The sequence below is a fragment of the Pseudophryne corroboree genome, chromosome 3 (genome assembly GCF_028390025.1).
Source record: "Pseudophryne corroboree isolate aPseCor3 chromosome 3, aPseCor3.hap2, whole genome shotgun sequence".
Classification (NCBI taxonomy): domain Eukaryota; kingdom Metazoa; phylum Chordata; class Amphibia; order Anura; family Myobatrachidae; genus Pseudophryne; species Pseudophryne corroboree.
The window spans coordinates 310651946-310672487 of record NC_086446.1 but is presented as its reverse complement, the minus strand read 5'-3'; the positions used below and the strand labels follow the sequence as shown (position 1 = coordinate 310672487).

Here is a 20542-nt window from a genome sequence, read left to right as displayed (position 1 = left end):
GACCCTACAGTGTAACTACTAGACATAAAATTGATCGAACCTAATCAAAGTACTTCCCCTATCAAAAATACATTTCCCATAAATCCTTGCTCCTTTATTTCCGCATTCCACCACTCCCTTTGAGTCATTTCCGACAGGAATTGGCGTGACTAGAAGGAGTAGGGGAGCTGATTGGCTCACACGGCTGTCACTTTGCAGAACACACGAATCAACGCGGATGACAGTAGGGCGTACACGGAAGTGGGACAGGAAAGGCGGAAGTTGAGGCCAGAGGAGAAGGAATAGTGAAAGGTTCTCCCGGCGGGAGAGAGAGAGAGAGGAGGCGGCCGCAAGCAGTGAGCGGTAAGGCCGGGGCTTCGTGTGAGGCCTACTGACATGAGCGGGTGTTTCGTATTTGGAGGGATCAGTGTAGAGCGGAGTCCAGGCATGGCATACGCCGCAAGGGAGCCGGGGCTATATGGAACTTTGCAGGGTGATAGTGGGGGATGGAGTATTGGGCAGCAGCTCTTCACATGTTGCTTAGGGCTGGTCCTTTGTTAAGCTCCAAGGAAGGTCCCTGGGTCTCCCCGACTGATATGGGGGCGGTGTGCGGGTACCCGGCTCCAGTGGTGCGGGACATGATGAAGTGTATGTGTGTTTTAGGAAGTAGCAGAGGCCATGAGCTGTCCCAGCCCTGTACACAGGGGCCTACTTACAGCTGTGCTGTCATTTGTGATGGGTAAGGCTTGCTGGTCCTTACAGCCCGAGGAAACATAACTTACTAGCTGTATTGTGTAATCATACCGCGTCTCTTGTACTGTCCTCCTTTAGGGTAAGGTGTATCAAACCTACTAAAGAGGGCAAGTTGAGAAGTTGCCTATAGCAACCTATCAGACTATACAGATTGTGCTTGTTAAATGATATCTAGAATCTGGTTGCTATGAGTAGCCTCTTTAGAAGGTTGGCTGTATCTCCCTTGCTTATTTCCTGTCCCATGTATGTCTCCCATGCCCCCTTAGACTGTAAGTTCCCACGAGCAGTGTCCTTTTCCCTCAAGTGTTTTACCTTTCCTCACTTATACGTCATCGGCTTCCCATGGTCAACAACTGCTCCAAACCTTTGAACAAAATAAGAAAAAAAGTGACTTATAGTACAAAACATTGCAGAACATGGACAGGTTTATAAACATTGCTGCTACTGCAGCAGCAGTCCTAAAAACCAGCTGAGCAGCGGGTCATAATTTCAGTATTATGACTGCTGCAACAGAAGTGTTTATAAACCTTGTCCAATTTGTTACTGTAAGTCACTTTTTTTCTTGTTATGATCATAAAGTTCCTGTTTATGTACTCCGTAAAGGTGCTGGCGACCCCTTGTAGAGTAATGTAAGTAAAGGACAATAATAATCTTGCCATAAGGCTGTATCGGTTATATAGGGGCCAGTTCTCAATACCTGACCTTAAGAAGCACTATCTACATTTCCCCTTAACTTGTAATCAGATTGTTGAATGGTAACTAGCAAAACTTACATAAATATCTTCATCCTAGTAATGTCGTGGGGATCTCACAGAAGTCATCAGGCCACTTAGCTTGTCACTGGGTTTGGAAGCAGATCAAAATAATCTGGTTGAGTTGCAGGAGCCAACTGAAATTGGTGGGCCAATACTTGGATAGAAATAGTATTGGAATTCTGTTGTTGAATTATGTGTAATAATAATATATACACCCCTAATTCTCTGGTTAAAAATACACATTTGAAACAGGTTAGTTTTCTTGGTGTTAGTAAAGTGAGATAACATGACCTGGTAATAGTTTCTGTTTCCTTGTTTCTCTTTATGTTTGGATGTGTTGTGTTAGCTGAACTGTAAAGTTTCCTGGTATCAGGTTGAAGGAGACGGGTTAGTGACTGTGGTGGGTCTTTATAATCTTAACTAATTAAAAGCCTATCAAAATGATGGACACCAGGGCTGGATTATAGGGGTGTCCATCATTTAGATAGGCTTTTAACTAGTAGCTGCCGGGTTTCGCTCCGTCATGCTGAGCCTTTTAGATAGAGATATCTATCTATCTATCTATCTATCTATCTATCTATCTATCTACATGTGTGTGCTGTATATCTGTAATGGGCAGTCTAAAATGATGCTGCACTATATACATCAGTACTGGCACGTGTAAGCTCACCAGTCCATACACAGCTCCCGGGAGTAGAGGACACCAGTAGCCATCAGCAGCTGGCCGGAGGGTCTGTGCGGGATGTGGGAGGGACGCGCACAGGACCCTGGTAGCTGAGCCGGTTAGCTGCCTCCTCCTCACCCGTATCATCTGCAGCCCCAGCACCGACCCCTCCTCCTGCCGGTCACTGCACTGCTCACTCCATAGGTCTCACCCCTTCCTACTGATGCACCTTCTCCCCGCACCGGTATGTGGCCACATGTGCCCCCGGTGCCTCCTCTGTGAGCGCTACAAGACCGTGTGGTGGTTCCTGCAACCATTTCCTGGTTACTACGTCTACTTGTTGCTGAATCTGGGATGGCAAGTAACCTGGGGGTGCAGAGTGTGCAGTATATGGAGGGGGGCACTATATATATATATATATATATATATATATATATATATATATATATATATATATATATATATATATATATATATATATATATATATATATATATATATATATATATATATAGCACTGTGGGAGCATATCCGGCAGTATGAGGGCTGTGTACGGCTAGAGGTGCATTTCCCACCCTAGGCTTATACTCAAGTCAATAAGTTTTCCCAGGTTTTTGTGGTAAAATTAGGTGCCTCGGCTTATACTCAAGTATATACGGTAACATGCATATTTTTCTAGTATTCGTAAATGTGTATGTTTAAATATATTCTGAGGATCAATCCAACTGTGCTGATGTTTTCTTGATGGAAAACTGTGGGGTCATGAAATTTGTATGGAACTGCCCTTAATCTGGAAATAATGCATCATTCTACAAGAAGCACATCCTTCTCAATTGAACTTCCTGAACAAATTATTGCTTTTTGCTGCTTATAGAGAATTTATGGGGCGTATGCACCCCAGAGCAAGTCTGCTTTTCTAAAAACGTTATTTTTAGGAAAAATCAATGGGACTTACTCTGGAACCTCTGCGGCACCCCCCTTTCCCTCATGACTAAGCAATTGGTAGTTTCCAATTGGCTAAATTTGTTTTTAATTACTCGCTTTTCCAAGCAGTGTCTTCTTCCTCCAGCCTGTCTGGATCCGGTCTCCTCCAGCACCGTGTGTTGTGTGTGACACCCCTCCCCCTGTGTGTGTCCGGAGGTAGCAGCAGGGAGAACTACATCTCCCAGCAGCACCCTCCCCAGTGGAAAGATGGAGGGTAGATCACCGGACTGGTAAGTATTGGACTTTTTAAAAAAAAATGTATTCTGCATCAAAAAAAACGCGGGCATCTTTTTTTTTTTTTTATAATACTGGATACCATGGGTATCAGGAGTGCGCATACGAACAACAATCCAAAATTTGGGATTACCGCGGATAGGCACGCTCTCAATACCTGCGGTATCCAATTTTTTTTTTTTTTTTCCTCTAAATGGGTATTTTGGGATTTGTTGGGTGGGTATTCTCTGTGAAGGCAATTATGTACATAGAACTCTGCTGTATTCACTACTTTAGGTTACAGAGATTCCATTTATGAGGAGTAGAATATTTTACTGTTTGGGTAGTGTTTTTATTCTACAAATCTGCGTAGTGCAGTTCAGAATTGTATGTGCAAGTTAACACGGAATTTGGAGTTCATAAGAAAATGTAATGGATAATGTTCACTTACCATAGGATTTGTTTTCATTTAAGATTTTTTTTTTTTTTTTTAATGTACAACTATTTTTCAAGCTACTAGGTCAATCATTTGCTTGTGGATAACTATATGCATGCTACAAGTCAAGTCTGCCTAGCTTTCAGTCACTGTCTCTGATATTTAGGTAACAAATCCCCCTAACTCAAAGCGTGGCAGCCTTCTGCAGAAACGTATGAGAGAGAGCATGGTGGGTATTCATAGATAACAATGAATACTCCAGTCATTTTATGTGCTAATTATATAATTCATGACATTGTCCATGTGTGTACAAAGTATTAAACATATATGCAACATTTATAAAGCACATACAGTACATTGTACTTAACTAGTTACCAGCCCATCCAAATTACGGAAAACAACATAACAGTATTGTCGGTGGCAGTGCGTGCCCAAATAATGAAGCAACACTTTAATTTCTCCATTGGGTGCCATCTAGTGGCCCCCCCCTTGCACAAAACACTTGAATACCTCCCATAGAGGTGAGGAACAGCGTTAGCCTTTTACTATATAGGATAAGTATGCTAATTTTATTCTTACACACGTATGATTCAGATAAATAGTACACAGCTTTCAATTTTAAAAAATGAGTCCTAACTGGAAGCCATATTCTTTGCAAATTATGTGATATTTATTCAGCTATTCAGTGACCACTCTGGCAGGTGGGACGAATTGTTTATAGGTGTTCACTCAATAGGCGGTATCCAATTAGCAGCAATTAATTACCGCAGCTAATGGATTGCTGGGGGCTATCCAATTACCTCTGATACAGTGGCTGTCCCTTATCTGGGATTATTCGTCACGTACCTTAGGCATGTGAAACATAATCCCCGATAAGCAGCTGTCAGAGCCATGATAACCTGTCTGAGCACTTATCCCGGGTCCCATGTGTTATCGGCCGAAAGCAGGAAATTGTTTGGCCAATAAAAATGGGCTCTTATTGGAAGCCTGTTAAAGATCTCCAAGCTAAAATCACGATAATAGCCTCCTTTTTTTATCAGCTAATTGGATACACCGTTTAAATGACATCTTCCTCTTAAGGTGGGTACCCACTGGCAGATATAGCTGCGAATCAATTGATCTGCTGCTATATCTACAGACAGATCTGGCAGTGTGTTGTGCATGCACACTGCCCAATCCGGCTTGACTGATGTCACAAACTAGGTGGGCAATTACCGCTGTCTTGTGCAGGAAGTATACGGACGGTCAGCTGACTGCCCATACACACAGAATGATGTACCAATATATCTGTAGATATATTGGTCATCATGTGTATTGCAGGGCCGACGCGATACGTCTCTGAACGACTGCGTTCAGATATATCATTGGTACACACTGGCCGACGGATCAGCGCTATATCAGCCAGTGTTTACCCATCTTTAGAGCAAATAATAAGGAAAGACCATTTTATCAGTATTTATTAATGTCAAAGCTTTAATTTGTTCTTTATCCTGTTCGCTGCTGAGCCTATTTTGGCTTTTTTTGAACTTGTCTCATCTTTGTATCAGTAATTTCTTCTCAAATACCCACTCAAATATTAACCTTTTTTTTGTTTTTTAATGTTTTTGAAGACTTTCCAATCTTGCTGATAATAGCATTAGTGGTTCCGTTGTAGGGATAAATGCATTTTTCCAAAACGGCAAAGAACTGGATCTTAACTCAAGTTTTCATAATAACATTTGCCCTTGAAAAGGATAATGCATTCTTTGTTTTTTTTACGAGTATGAAAATGTGTAGGGCATAAGAAATCTCTGAACAGCTTAAGGCTTTCTATTGCTTTGGGTATTGGTTCCCAAAATTGGTCTTCAAGGCAGCATAACAGGTTTTAAGGATATCCATGGCTGAGCACCAGGAAGCAGAGGGACCAGAGGTCCCTCTGACAGCAGCAATACCAGTATGCTTCTTCTCTTTCTGCTGCTGCAAAGTGAGCTTTCTGAATAGTCGCATCAGATGCGACCATGTCAGGGAAAGCTCAGCCTGGTGTGGTCGCTTCAGATGCGACCATGCCTCGGAAGTGGTTAAAGCAGGATGGTAGTTGTATTCCCCCATGTTTGGATTTTATAGTGATTTCTGCAGTGCAGGGGTATTCTCTGGTAATCACCCATGAATATCAGAGAATATTGTCTCCTCTTTTAAAAGAGGAAACCTCTGAGATTGTCGGTGCCATTATAGTGGTGAAAGAGTATTTTTATATATAACCTTTTTTGTATTTACTGAATTTACTGGGAAAAAAAAAAGTGTACAGCGGATAACAGGACATACTAATATATAAATATGGCATAAAATAGAAATATGGAAAGACACTGAAGTGTGGCTATATAGAAAATTTTAAGGTAGAGATATTAGGGGGTAGGTGAGGAGGGACAGAGACACATGCAGGGGGATCATTATGAAATACCTATCAAAATCCCGACAAGGTCAAAATACAGATATTTAAAATGTTGACAGGTCAAAAAGTTGACACAAGTTTTTCATATTTTTTTTTTGGGCTGTGTATGTCGACATAGGTTGATATGGACACCGTATAAGTGTACCGCGTCCCCTCGCATGCTTCAGGCACGGTGTCTTGCTGCGCTTGGCACACTATCATATTCCCCCTCCAGGTCCACTGGGGTGGTAAAGTATGAACAAGTCGATTTTCAATAGAAAAATCATGAAAATTTCATGTTGACTTTTTGACCTGACAACATTTTAAAAGTTGGGATTTTGACCTTGTCAGTATTTTAAATGTTGGGATTTTGACCTTGTCGGGATTTTGATTGTAGGTAAATTGACTGCACCCCATGCAGGGGATGGTCATTAGTCCTCGTTTGTAGCATGGGTCCTTAAGCTTGCCAATATAGGCAACATTCGGGACAAATTTCAGATAAAGGAATGGAGCAGCAGTGTGGAAGAGACTTTTGGGGGACAAAAGAGGAGGCTGTATAAACTGGGATCCCAAATATAATTATTATATTCTTTGTATTGTACGGGATGTGATATTTTCCATGCGGGCACTGTACCGCAGAAAATACTTTAATGCTAAGACAAAAGGTCAGTGGACCTAGAACTTGGCAGTTAAGTAGAGAACTGCTTCCACAATGTTGGAGGCTGATTTTGCAAAGTTGAGCTCCACATCTGGGAGGGGACCAGTAGAAAAGAGCGGACCAGGGGTATTTCTGTTCTGCATACAGCAGAAGTGAATAGAGGAAGGGACTAGGGGCTAATTCAGACCTGATCACTGCTTTGCGTTTGAACTGCGTATGCACCGCAATGCGACGGTCCGCAGCGACAGGATGGTGCGACAAATCCGTTAGCACCGGCGATTGCAAGAAGATTGACAGGAAGAGGGCGTTTGTGGGTGGCAACTGACCGTTTCTTGGGAGTGTCTGGAAAAGCGCAGGAGGGACCCGGTGTTTTGTGGGAGTATTCGTGACGTCCGCTCTGGCCCCGATCATCGCAGCGGTTCAGTAAGTCCTGGGCTGTGCAGAGACTGCATAAACTGCTGTTTGTGCAGCTCTCCTGCACATGCGATCGCACACCTGCACAGCGAATTGCCCCTCTCTCTGTAGGCGGCGACTACCTGATCGCAGGGATGCAAAAAACGCACCCTAGTGATCAGGTCTGAATTACCCCCTAACTCTGTAATAAGAGGATATTTTAGAGCAAGTTCACTGATTATGTACAAACATGTCCTATTGGTCGCAATGTCGACAGCAGGCCGGCTAAGCCGAAGTGTATTTTCTAGTGTGGTACTACTATCATTCTCCTGAAGTTAAAGATTAAACTAGAGGTGATGGTTGGTGTCACTGACAGTATCCCAATAGTTACCCTTAGGTAGGGTGGCCTAGGTCCCCCTCCTACACACGTTGATTAAAAGGACAAGTAATGCTCTCTTCCTAGTACCTGGATTTTGCAAAGATCTACAGTGTTTATCCTGGAAATACTGGATATTTATTAAGTTATTAAGTCACACCCTTTGTGGATATGAGCTAGTTTAAGGTAAATCCTCCTTATTTGAACCGCCTCCAGTGCTTAACAGCAAAGGTGTTAAAAGAACAAAGTAAATACAGCTAGACTGGGAAGCTTGCATATAATAATCTGTTATCAAAACTCTTATTTTCAAAGTTGTAGGTAGATTAGTTTCACTTTACTTTTTGGTAAATGATCAGTGTATTACATTCGTGTAGCGGAAGTATATATGTAATTTTTGCTAATTGTTTGTTTGCTCTTTTAATGTAAAACCTATTTTAAACTTTTGTTGAACAGTGCCCCTAGTGGTCATTATCCTGAAATTAATTAGTGTTTGGCAACATCACACTTTAATAATGAAGTTGCTATATAATGTGCTTTTGTAATGCCAAAATTACTGCTATACCAAATGTCCAATATATAAATATTACCAGTCAACTTTTCATATAATTGTCCACTAAATGGCATCACACATGTAAATTCCGGACAGATACTGGATAAGATTTTTTTCCCCCCTGCTGTTATTGCATTGAATCCTTTGGGCGTCCATTGCTTTATACACTTCATATCAGTCCTGCCCCACTGGAGCTTACCGTCTGAATTCCCCAACATACCTGTCTGGAGGAAACCAGTGCAAGCACAGCATGGGTACGTACAAACTTCACACAGAAGGGTTATATCATAGAATTAATGCTAACTGCTATGTCACTATGCTGGTCCAATAGAGTGACCGCTGACAAATTACTAATATGTGTGTAAGTGGGATATTAAGGCGTTAAAAATAGTAAATTAAAAATATATAATATTATATCGGGTGAAAACTTAGTCAAATGTGACCTTGTACATAATTTTGTTATTTAGCTCATTATTAGCATTTGTACTCAATCAACCATTTTCTGGGTATCAAACAATATCGCCTATTTTAGCCTTCAAATTACTAACGCAGTCTGGTCTGCATAGGAAAAACAATCCCTGCCTCCAACACTCTCCTATAGTCTATTACTATGTCTTGGTAAGATCCGGAAATGTTTAATAATATATTTTGGAAAGAGCACTCTGTGCCAGACTCTAATGGTAGAATGCTCATTACCTGATATCTTAAAGATGATGTGAGTAATTTTACTCAGACGCACTTCCTAATGGACAGGGAAGTAGTGACTACAATGTCTTCCACAATTCCAAGAAGCAGACAAGTCTTGATTTGTTGCAAGTATTATGCCTTGTGGATGCTAAGAAAAATAATCTTCTGCTATAGTTATTCATGTTTTCAGCTAGAAAACATGTTCTGGAAAAGTGTATCTATGGTGTTTGCACTAGAGAAGTAAGTAGTTTGTTCTCTGTTCGTTTGTTTTGTTCTTTGCTGCATAACCCTTGTTGTGTTTTCCCTACCCTCCCGGGCAGCCGACCTAGTGCATACACTGGATGATATCGTTGGCAATATCGTAATGCTGCGGCTGGCCGCAGTATTGGACAATACAAATGGAGCCACACATTGAGCGTGGCTACATTGCAGGCTAGGGGCACACAGACGCTCCCATTCACTATTCATGAGACGCATGCGCGTCTACAATGCACACGCGTCCCATTCGTGCCCCGGAGTCTGCCTCACCGGGCGCACTCAGTCGCAGATGGAGCCACGATTAGCGTGCCTCCATCTGTATGTCCAAACGAAGCTGCATGCACAGCCGACAGTGGGGGACGATAACGATGCACAGGACCGTGCATCGTTCATTTGCAGCGTACACACTGGGCGATTCTTTAAACAATATTGTTCAGAAGGGTGATAAAGAGCGATACCGCCCAGTGTGTATGCACCTTTAGTTTCTGTTGCTCGATTTAGTATAGATAAGTGGTCCATGAGTTAACATAAAGGAAAACCATTTACTATTCAGAGGCTAAATGTAGCTTGTTCAAATAAAGCTGCTGTGGACAGTATGAAATTTGGGAGCTAGTCTGTCACATGTAGGAGCCAGCAAGATATCATAAGGAGCTATGGATGATGTGCTCCAGTTGACATGAGTAGAAATAATCCCTAAATGTAGCCCATGGAAAGCAAATCTTTACGCACTTCTATCTGGGTCCTAGAGGGTAAATTTACTATTTGTTTTGGTTTTAAACCAAAACAGACAGACGACCACTGATATTGCCATTGTATAGAAGTGTAAAAGCCGTCTATTCATCATCTGTTGGGTTTTAGCTTCAGCTGTAACTGCCAGCGGTTTTGTTCTTTCAGATCAAAACTGTCAGCAAATAAAAGTGTAAAAAGGACAGCAAACCCTTCCAAAAGAAATGCTGCACAGATAACTATGATGTTCTGGCGAGATGATCACTGGAAACGCAGGGCTGTTTTGAGAGGACCAGGGCTAAGTTGTGCAAATTGTGTCATTTTTAGACCCACGAATAGCAGCATTTTCCTGTGATTTGTGCTGGCTTAATGATATGACAGCCCTGCCCCCACCCTCCAAAGTGGTTAGCAGCATCTCTCTGGGCTTTTCCCAAAGAGGAGACAAAAAAAGTAGGCAAGTATGTGTTGGGTGTTTTTTGACGTGAAATACACTACAATAAAATCTACTTTCTGCAGCTGGGTACACAGGTTTCCACAGGAAAACATTGGGGTATAGAGTGGATCTTGATCCAGAGGCACCAACAGGTAAAGCTTTAGCTGTCCCAGGATGCATAGAGGCCTCCTCTATAACTCCTCCTCCAGGCACTGAGAGCTCAGTTTTGAGTTGGTGCCTGCAGCAGCAGGTCACTGAACAGGGGGGATGCACTGTGCAGCCCTGAAAGCTTTTATACAAGAAGACTTTTGGCTTTTCAGACTGGGCTGGCAGCGCCGTAAGTCAGTGTGACAGTCAGCGTTGGCCTGGTTCCCGGATACCTGCTGCGGAGGCGCCCCGACTTAGGCACGGTCGCAGACTGCTCTCCTGGATCGTGTGATTGCAACAGGTGGGAGGTAAGAGGGTCTCCTAGGCAGGACCCATCATTAAATCGCGTTCCGTACATGGTCTGGGGAGACGGACTGTGGCGCTGGCGTGGACACTGTCACTGGGCAGGGACCCCACTAGACCACCAGGGCATTTAGGGCACAGGTCAGGTGTTTTAACACCTGTTTAATAAGGCTCCACAGTACCTGGGGTGGAAGCGGATGCTGTCAAGATCCCGCCAGACGGAATCCCGGCGGTCGGAATACTGACAACGGAATTCCGACTGGCACAATCTCAACATATTCCGCCTTTGTGGGTGTCCACGACACCCATAGAGGGAGAATAAATTAGGGTGCCGAGCGTAGTGAGGCACCATGCCCGCAAGGGGCTGCGTTGCGCTCGCCCCATTGTCGGGATTGTGCCGGTCGGGATTCCGGCGTTGGTATTCCGACCGTACTGATCCCGTGGGAGACCATCATAGGGGAGGCGGCGCTTGACCTGTAGCCCCTCCCAGGCCCAGGACGCCATCTCCTTGCAGATTTCCCGCCCTTGAGCTGCCTCACTCTCCCTCACTCTCCCTCACTTCCTCACAGAGTCTCCGAGTGCCATCTTAACAGCATAGCAGCAGCAGGTGTCCGGGATTTCAGGGCAAGGTCTCCCATGTAAAAGCTGCCTGTGTAAAGCGCTGAGACTTTACATTCACTTCAGTGGCAAACGCAGGATTTGCATGGGGGGGTTTCCAGAACTGGGCGGAGCCAATCACGGGGGTGGGGACTGAGGTGACCCAGTATATGCTGGGTCCGTAAAACTAGTGTGTGTGTGTGTGTATATATATATATCTATATCTATATCTCTATATCTCTATATCTCTATATATATATATATATATATATATATATATATATATATATATATATATATATATATATATATATCTCTACACACACATATGTGTGTGTATGTGTATATATATATATATATATACACACACACACACACACACACACACACACACACACACACACACACACACACACACACACGTGGTCTTCAGTATGCTGGCGGTCGGGCTCCCGGTGACCAGCATACCGGCGCCGGGAGCCTGACCGCCGGCATACCGACACTTATTCTCCCTCGTGGGGGTCCACGACCCCCCTGGAGGGAGAATAGAATAGTGTGGCGCGCGTAGCGGGCCCGCAAGGGGCTCATTTGCGCTCGCCACACTGTTGGTAAGCTGGCGGCCGGTATGCTGGTCGCTGGGAGGCCGGCCGCCGGGAGATCGTAGTGAACCCATATACACATATACATAGCATATTAAACATGTGTATATATATGTATATATATATATATATATATATATATATATATATATATATATATATATATATATATATATATATATATATATATATATATACATACAGTACACATATATATATATATATATCATATGTGTTTGTGTGTTTATATGTATAAATGTATGTATATACATGTGTATATATGTAGGCACATGGATATATATGTACTATAATTAAAATAAAGTAAACTTTTATTGCACTTGCAAGTGCCACCAGGAAGACAGCAGGCTGCAGAGGACGCTAGACAGTCATTAATAATACTCATGCAGCAAAAAAAAAAAAAAAAAATTTTTTTTTTTTTTTTTTTTTTTTAGTGGAGGGGGGTTTCTGGGTACTCGGAAACCCCCCCTGGGTGCGCCACTGCACTTGAGTATCCTACTTGTCTTAGAGACAGCGTTAGTTGAGAAAAGGTGTACATTGCAAAGGATATTGTACGAGTATTCTGTTGTATCCTCCGGTGTCTGTGACCGCGCTGTTATGTATGTGTGTGTGTGTGTATGTATATATGGGTGTGTGATGTTATCTCTGAATATCATATGAGAAAGAATAAAGATACTGCACTAAGTTGCCGATATTACTCTACCAACTTCAGTGATGGAGTATTCGAAGAGAAATTACATCATTTTGTCTGTGTAATATGATGGACATGCTTCTTTGCTTCTGTACAATTTAATAAAATTTTTTTATGAAAAAACAGTTCATGTATATGTTTAAAAGTAAACCCACTGGGTTCCCTGTATTTATCGGTTAAAATAAGCTTTGGTTGTTAATTTCCTTTTTTCTTTTCATATTTTCTGTATCTAGTCCCTCCTTACAAGGGACTTGGTGAAATAGGCAGCCGCCCCCCCCCCCCCCCCCCCCCCAAGGAATGCTGTATCTTATTGTATCCATTTAGCCTCAGAACAGCGCAGAAGGAGAGTATTCGATGTGTGTGTGTGTGTGTGTATATATAATATATATATATATTATAATATAATATAATATATTTATTTATTTCTCTGACGTCCTTGTGGATGCTGGGACTCCGTCAGGACCATGGGGGGATAGCGGCTCCGCAGGAGACTGGGCACAAAAGTAAAGCTTTAGGACTACCTGGTGTGCACTGGCTCCTCCCCCCATGACCCTCCTCCAAGCCTCAGTTAGATTTTTGTGCCCGAACGAGAAGGGTGCACACTAGGTGGCTCTCCTGAGCTGCTTAGTGAAAAGTTTAGTTTTAGGTTTTTTATTTTCAGTGAGACCTGCTGGCAACAGGCTCACTGCATCGAGGGACTAAGGGGAGAAGAAGCGAACTCACCTGCGTGCAGAGTGGATTGGGCTTCTTAGGCTACTGGACACCATTAGCTCCAGAGGGATCGAACACAGGCCCAGCCATGGAGTCCGGTCCCAGAGCCGCGCCGCCGGCCCCCTTACAGAGCCAGAAGCAAGAAGAGGTCCGGAAAATCGGCGGCAGAAGACATCCCGTCTTCACCAAGGTAGCGCACAGCACTGCAGCTGTGCTCCATTGCTCCTCAGCACACTTCACACTTCGGTCACTGAGGGTGCAGGGCGCTACGGGGGGGCGCCCTGAGCAGCAATAAAAACACCTTGGCTGGCGAAAATACATCACATATAGCCCCCAGGGCTATATGGATGAATTTTAACCCCTGCCAGAATCCATAAAAAAGCAGGAGAAAAGTCCGCGAAAAAGGGGCGGAGCCTATCTCCTCAGCACACTGGCGCCATTTTCCCTCACAGCTCCGTTGGAGGGAAGCTCCCTGGCTCTCCCCTGCAGTCACTACACTACAGAAAGGGTTAAAAAAGAGAGGGGGGCACTAATTAGGCGCAGTATTAACAATACAGCAGCTATAAGGGGAAAAACACTTATATAAGGTTATCCCTGTATATATATATAGCGCTCTGGTGTGTGCTGGCAAACTCTCCCTCTGTCTCCCCAAAGGGCTAGTGGGGTCCTGTCCTCTATCAGAGCATTCCCTGTGTGTGTGCTGTGTGTCGGTACGTTTGTGTCGACATGTATGAGGAGGAAAATGATGTGGAGGCGGAGCAAATTGCCTGTAATAGGGATGTCACCCCCTAGGGGGTCGACACCTGAGTGGGTGAACTGTTGGAAGGAATTAACAGTGTCAGCTCTTTACAAAAGATAGTGGTTGACATAAGACAGCCGGCTACTCAGCTTGTGCCTGTCCAGACGTCTCATAGGCTGTCAGGGGCTCTAAAGCGCCCGTTACCTCAGATGGCAGATACAGACGCCGACACGGATACTGACTCCAGTGTCGACGGTGAAGAGACAAATGTGACTTCCAGTAGGGCCACACGTTACATGATTGAGGTAATGAAAAATGTTTTACACATTTCTGATAATACGAGTACCACCAAAAGGGGTATTATGTTCGGTGAGGAAAAACTACCGGTAGTTTTCCTGAATCTGAGAAATTAAATGATGTGTGTGATGAAGCGTGGGTTTCCCCCGATAAAAACTGATAATTTCTAAAAAGTTATTGGCATTATATCCTTTCCCGCCAGAGGTTTCGGTGCGTTGGGAAACACCCCCTAGGGTGGATAAAGCGCTCACACGCTTGTAAAAACAAGGGCTCTACCCTCTCCTGAGATGGCCGCCCTTAAGGATCCTGCTGATAGAAAGCAGGAGGGTATCCTAAAATGTATTTACACGCATACTGGTGTTATACTGCGACCAGCAATCGCCTCAGCCTGGATGTGCAGTGCTGGGTTGGCGTGGTCGGATTCCCTGACTGAAAATATTGATACCCTAGATAGGGACAGTATATTATTGCCTATAGAGCATTTAAAAGATGCATTTCTATATATGCGTGATGCACAGCGGAATATTTGCCGACTGGCATCAAGAGTAAGTGCGTTGTCCATTTCTGCCAGAAGAGGGTTATGGACACGACAGTGGTCAGATGATGCGGATTCCAAACGGCATATGGAAGTATTGCCTTATAAAGGGGAGGAGTTATTTGGGGTCGGTCTTTCAGACCTGGTGGCCACGGCAACAGCTGGGAAATCCACGTTTTTACCCCAGGTCGCCTCTCAACATAAGAAGACGCCGTATTATCAGGCGCAGGCCTTTCGTTCCCATACAAGCGGGCAAAAGGTTCTTCATTTCTGCCCCGTGACAGAGGAAGAGGAAAAAGGCTGCAGAAATCAGCCAGTTCCCAGGAACAGAAGCCCTCTCCCGCCTCTGCCAAGCCCTCAGCATGACGCTGGGGCTTTACAAGCGGACTCAGGCACGGTGGGGGCCCGTCTCAAGAATTTCAGCGAGCAGTGAGCTCACTCGCAAGTAGACCCCTGGATCCTTCAGGTGGTATCTCAAGGGTACAAATTGGAATTCGAGACGTCTCCCCCTCGCCGTTTCCTAAAGTCGGCTTTACCGACGTCTCCCTCCGACAGGGAGGCAGTTTTGGAAGCCATTCACAAGCTGTATTCCCAGCAGGTGATAATCAAGGTACCCCTCCTGCAACAGGGAAAGGGGTATTATTCCACACTGTTGTGGTACCGAAGCCGGACGGCTCGGTGAGACCGATTTTAAATCTAAAATCTTTGAACACTTACATACAGAAGTTCAAATTCAAGATGGAGTCACTCAGAGCAGTGATTGCGAACCTGGAAGAAGGGGACTACATGGTGTCTCTGGACATCAAGGATGCTTACCTTCATGTCCCAATTTACCCTTCTCACCAAGGGTACCTCAGGTTTGTGGTACAGAACTGTCACTATCAGTTTCAGACGCTGCCGTTTGGATGGTCCACGGCACCCCGGGTCTTTACCAAGGTAATGGCCGAAATGATGATACTCCTTCGAAGGAAGGGAGTTGTAGTTATCCCTTACTTGGACGATCTCCTGATAAGGGTAAGATCCAGAGAACAGTTGGAGGTCGGTGTAGCACTATCTCAGGTAGTGTTGCGGCAGCACGGTTGGATTCTCAATATTCCAAAATCGCAGCTGGTTCCGACGACTCGTCTTCTGTTCCTAGGGATGATCCTGGACACAGTCCAGAAAAAGGTGTTTCTTCCGGAGGAGAAAGCCAGGGAGTTATCCGAGCTAGTCAGGAACCTCCTAAAACCGAGCCAAGTCTCAGTGCATCAATGCACAAGGGTTCTGGGAAAAATGGTGGCTTCCTACGAAGCAATCCCATTCGGCAGATTCCACGCAAGAACTTTCCAGTGGGACCTGCTGGACAAATGGTCCGGGTCGCATCTTCAGATGCATCAGCGGATAACCCTGTCACCAAGGACAAGGGTGTCCCTCCTGTGGTGGTTGCAGAGTGCTCATCTTCTAGAGGGCCGCAGATTCGGCATTCAGGACTGGGTCCTGGTGACCACGGATGCCAGCCTGCGAGGCTGGGGAGCAGTCACACAGGGAAGGAATTTCCAGGGCTTATGGTCAAGCCTGGAGACCTCACTTCACATAAATATCCTGAAGCTAAGGGCCATTTACAATGCTCTAAGCTTGGCAAGACCTCTGCTTCAAGGTCAGCCGGTGTTGATCCAGTCGGACAACATCACGGCAGTCACCCACGTAAACAGACAGGGTGGCACAAGAAGCAGGAGGGCAATGGCAGAAGCTGCAAGGATTCTTCGCTGGGCGGAAAATCATGTGATAGCACTGTCAGCAGTATTCATTCCGGGAGTGGACAACTGGGAAGCAGACTTCCTCAGCAGACACGACCTCCACCCGGGAGAGTGGGGACTTCACCCAGAAGTCTTCCACATGATTATAAACCGTTGGGAAAAACTCGACAGGTATTGCGCCAGGTCAAGGGACCCTCAGGCAATAGCTGTAGACGCTCTGGTAACACCGTGGGTGTACCGGTCAGTGTATGTGTTCCATCCTCTGCCTCTCATACCCAAGGTACTGAGAATTATAAGATGGAGAGGAGTAAGCACTATATTCGTGGCTCCGGATTGGCCAAGAAGGACTTGGTAACCGGAACTTCAAGAGATGCTCACGGAGGATCCGTGGCCTCTACCTCTAAGAAGGGACCTGCTCCAGCAAGGACCCTGTCTGTTCCAAGACTTACCGCGGCTGCGTTTGACGGCATGGCGGTTGAACGCCGGATCCTGAAGGAAAAAGGCATTCCGGATGAAGTCATCCCTATCCTGATCAAAGCCAGGAAGGATGTAACCGCAAAACATTATCACCGCATTTGGCGAAAATATGTTGCGTGGTGCGAGGCCAGTAAGGCCCGACGGAGGAATTTCAACTGGGTCGATTCCTACATTTCCTGCAAACAGGAGTGTCTATGGGCCTGAAATTGGGGTCCATTAAGGTTCAAATTTCGGCCCTGTCAATTTTCTTCCAGAAAGAATTGGCTTCAGTTCCTGAAGCCCAGACATTTGTCAAGGGGGTACTGCATATACAGCCTCCCTTTGTGCCTCCAGTGGCACCCTGGGATCTCAATGTGGTTTTGGGATTCCTAAAATCACATTGGTTTGAACCACTTGCCACAGTGGACTTAAAATATCTCACATGGAAAGTGGTAATGCTGTTGGCCCTGGCTTCAGCCAGGCGCGTATCAGAATTGGCGGCTTTATCCTATAAAAGCCCTTACCTGATATTTCATTCGGATAGGGCGGAATTGAGGACTCGTCCTCAATTTCTTCCTAAGGTGGTTTCAGCCTTTCACCTGAACCAGCCTGTTGTGGTACCTGCGGCTACTAGGGACTTGGAGGACTCCAAGTTGCTGGATGTAGTCAGGGCCCTGAAAATATATGTTTCCAGGACGGCTGGAGTCAGGAAATCTGACTCGCTGTTTATCTTGTATGCACCCAACAAGCTGGGTGCTCCTGCTTCTAAGCAGACTATTGCTCGTTGGATTTGTAGTACAATTCAGCTTGCACATTCTGTGGCAGGCCTGCCACAGCCAAAATCTGTAAATGCCCATTCCACCAGGAAGGTGGGCTCATCTTGGGCGGCTGCCCGAGGGGTCTCGGCTTTACAACTTTGCCGAGCAGCTACTTGGTCAGGGGAAAACACGTTTGTAAAATTCTACAAATTTGATACCCTGGCTGAGGAGGACCTGGAGTTCTCTCATTCGGTGCTGCAGAGTCATCCGCACTCTCCCGCCCGTTTGGGAGCTTTGGTATAATCCCCATGGTCCTGACGGAGTCCCAGCATCCACAAGGACGTCAGAGAAAATAAGAATTTACTTACCGATAATTCTATTTCTCGTAGTCCGTAGTGGATGCTGGGCGCCCATCCCAAGTGCGGATTGTCTGCAATACTGGTACATAGTTATTGTTACCAAAAATCGGGTTATTGCTGTAGTGAGCCATCTTTTCTAGAGGCTCCTCTGTTATCATGCTGTTAACTGGGTTTAGATCACAAGTTATACGGTGTGATTGGTGTGGCTGGTATGAGTCTTACCCGGGATTCAAAATCCTTCCTTATTGTGTACGCTCGTCCGGGCACAGTATCCTAACTGAGGCTTGGAGGAGGGTCAAGGGGGGAGGAGCCAGTGCACACCAGGTAGTCCTAAAGCTTTACTTTTGTGCCCAGTCTCCTGCGGAGCCGCTCTCCCCCCACGGTCCTGACGGAGTCCCAGCATCCACTACGGACTACGAGAAATAGAATTATTGGTAAGTAAATTCTTATATATATATATATATATATATATATATATATATATATATATATATATATATATATATATATATATATATATATTTCTCTAACGTCCTAGAGGATGCTGGGGACTCCGTAAGGACCATGGGGAATAGACGGGCTCCGCAGGAGATAGGGCACTTTAAGAAAGACTTTAGGATTCTGGGTGTGCACTGGCTCCTCCCTCTATGCCCCTCCTCCAGACCTCAGTTTTAGACTGTGCCCAGAGGAGAATGGGTGCACTGCAGGGAGCTCTCCTGAGTCTCCTGCTTAGAAAGCATTTTTGTTAGGATTTTTTCTCTTTTTCAGGGAGCACTGCTGGCAACAGGCTCCCTGCATCGAGGGACTGAGGAGAGAGGAGCAGACCTACTTAAATGTTAGGCTCTGTTTCCTCGGCTACTGGACACCATTATCTCCAGAGGGAATGAACACAGGTTCGTCCTGGGCGTTCACCCCAGAGCCGCGCCGCCGTTCACGAAGACAGAAGACGTCTCAGGCGGCAGAAGCCTTCGGTGCTTCACAGAGGTAACGCACAGCACTGCAGCTGTGCGTCATTGCTCCGCTACACCTCACACACTCCGTACACTGTAAGGGCGCAGGGGGGGCACCCTGGGCAGCAATAAAACACCTCTACTATGGCAAAAGTGTATATACATGTACAGGTGGGCACTGGACATGTATATAAAAGAGCCCCCGCCATTTTTTAATAAGTTTGAGCGGGATAGAAGCCCGCTGCCGAGGGGCGGGGCTTCACCCTCAGCACTCACCAGCGCCATTTTCTCTACACAGCACCGCTGAGAGGAAGCTCCCCGGACTCTCCCCTGCTTGACACACGGTGAAAGGGGGTTTTAAAGTAGAGGGGGGTCACATTATTGGCATTTATACACTACAGCAGCGCTACTGGGTAAACATTGTGTTTTTCTCCAGGGACATATAGCGCTTGGGTGTGTGCTGGCATACTCTCTCTGTCTCTCCAAAGGGCCTCAGGGGGAACCTGTCTTCAGAAAAGAGATTCCCTGTGTGTGTGAAGTGTCGGTACATGTGTGTTGACATGTTTGACGAGGAAGGCTCACCTAAGGAGGAGGGGGAGTGCATGATTGTCAGGTCGCCGTCGGCAATGCCGACACCGGACTGGGTGGATATGTGGAATGTCTTGAATGCAAATGTAAATTTACTGCATAAACGATTAGACAAGGCTGAAGCTAGGGATCAGTCAGGTAGTCTGCCTGTCCCTGTGGCACCAGGACCTTCGGGGTCTCAAAAACGCACCATATCCCAGATCACCGACACAGATACCGACTCTAGTGTCGACTATGAGGATGCAAAATTACAGCCAAAGGTGGCGAAAGGCATTTGTTACATGATTATGGCCATTAAAGAGGCTTTGCATATCACTGAGGAACCCCCTGTTCCTGACACGAGGGTACACATGTATAAAGGGAAAAAGCCTGAGGTCACTTTTTCGTCCTCATTTGAACTAAGCGACTTGTGCGAAAAGGCTTGGTAATCTCCAGATAGGAGACAACAAGTTCCCAAAAGGATTCTTATGGCGTATCCCTTTCCACAAAAGGACAGGATATGATGGGAATCTTCGCCGAAGGTAGACAAGGCACTGACGCGCTTATCCAAGAAGGTGGCACTGCCTTCTCAGGATACAGCTTCCCTCAAGGATCCTGCTGATCGTAAGCAGGAGGTTACCATGAAGCACATTTACACACATTCCTGTTCTATCGTTGGACCGGCTATGGCATCGGCCTGGGTGTGTAGTGCTATCGCAGCATGGACAGATTCCTTATCTACGGAACTTGAAACCCTAGATAAGGATTCCATTCTAATGACCCTAGAGCATATCAAAGATGCTGCTT

The 20542-nt window shown here is 45.4% G+C and overlaps 1 protein-coding gene across 2 annotated transcripts in view; it reads left to right on the top strand.

Moving 5' to 3' along the window:
- Window positions 1-184: 184 nt before the first annotated feature.
- RAB5C (RAB5C, member RAS oncogene family) overlaps window positions 185-20542 on the top strand; it is a 75156-nt gene continuing 54798 nt past the window's right edge. The window contains exon 1 of one of the 2 annotated variants that reach the window (XM_063959423.1): window positions 185-342. The gene's annotated coding sequence lies outside the window, so the exon portion shown is untranslated. The remainder of the gene's footprint in view (window positions 343-20542) is intronic. The other variant, XM_063959422.1, reaches the window with a different exon arrangement.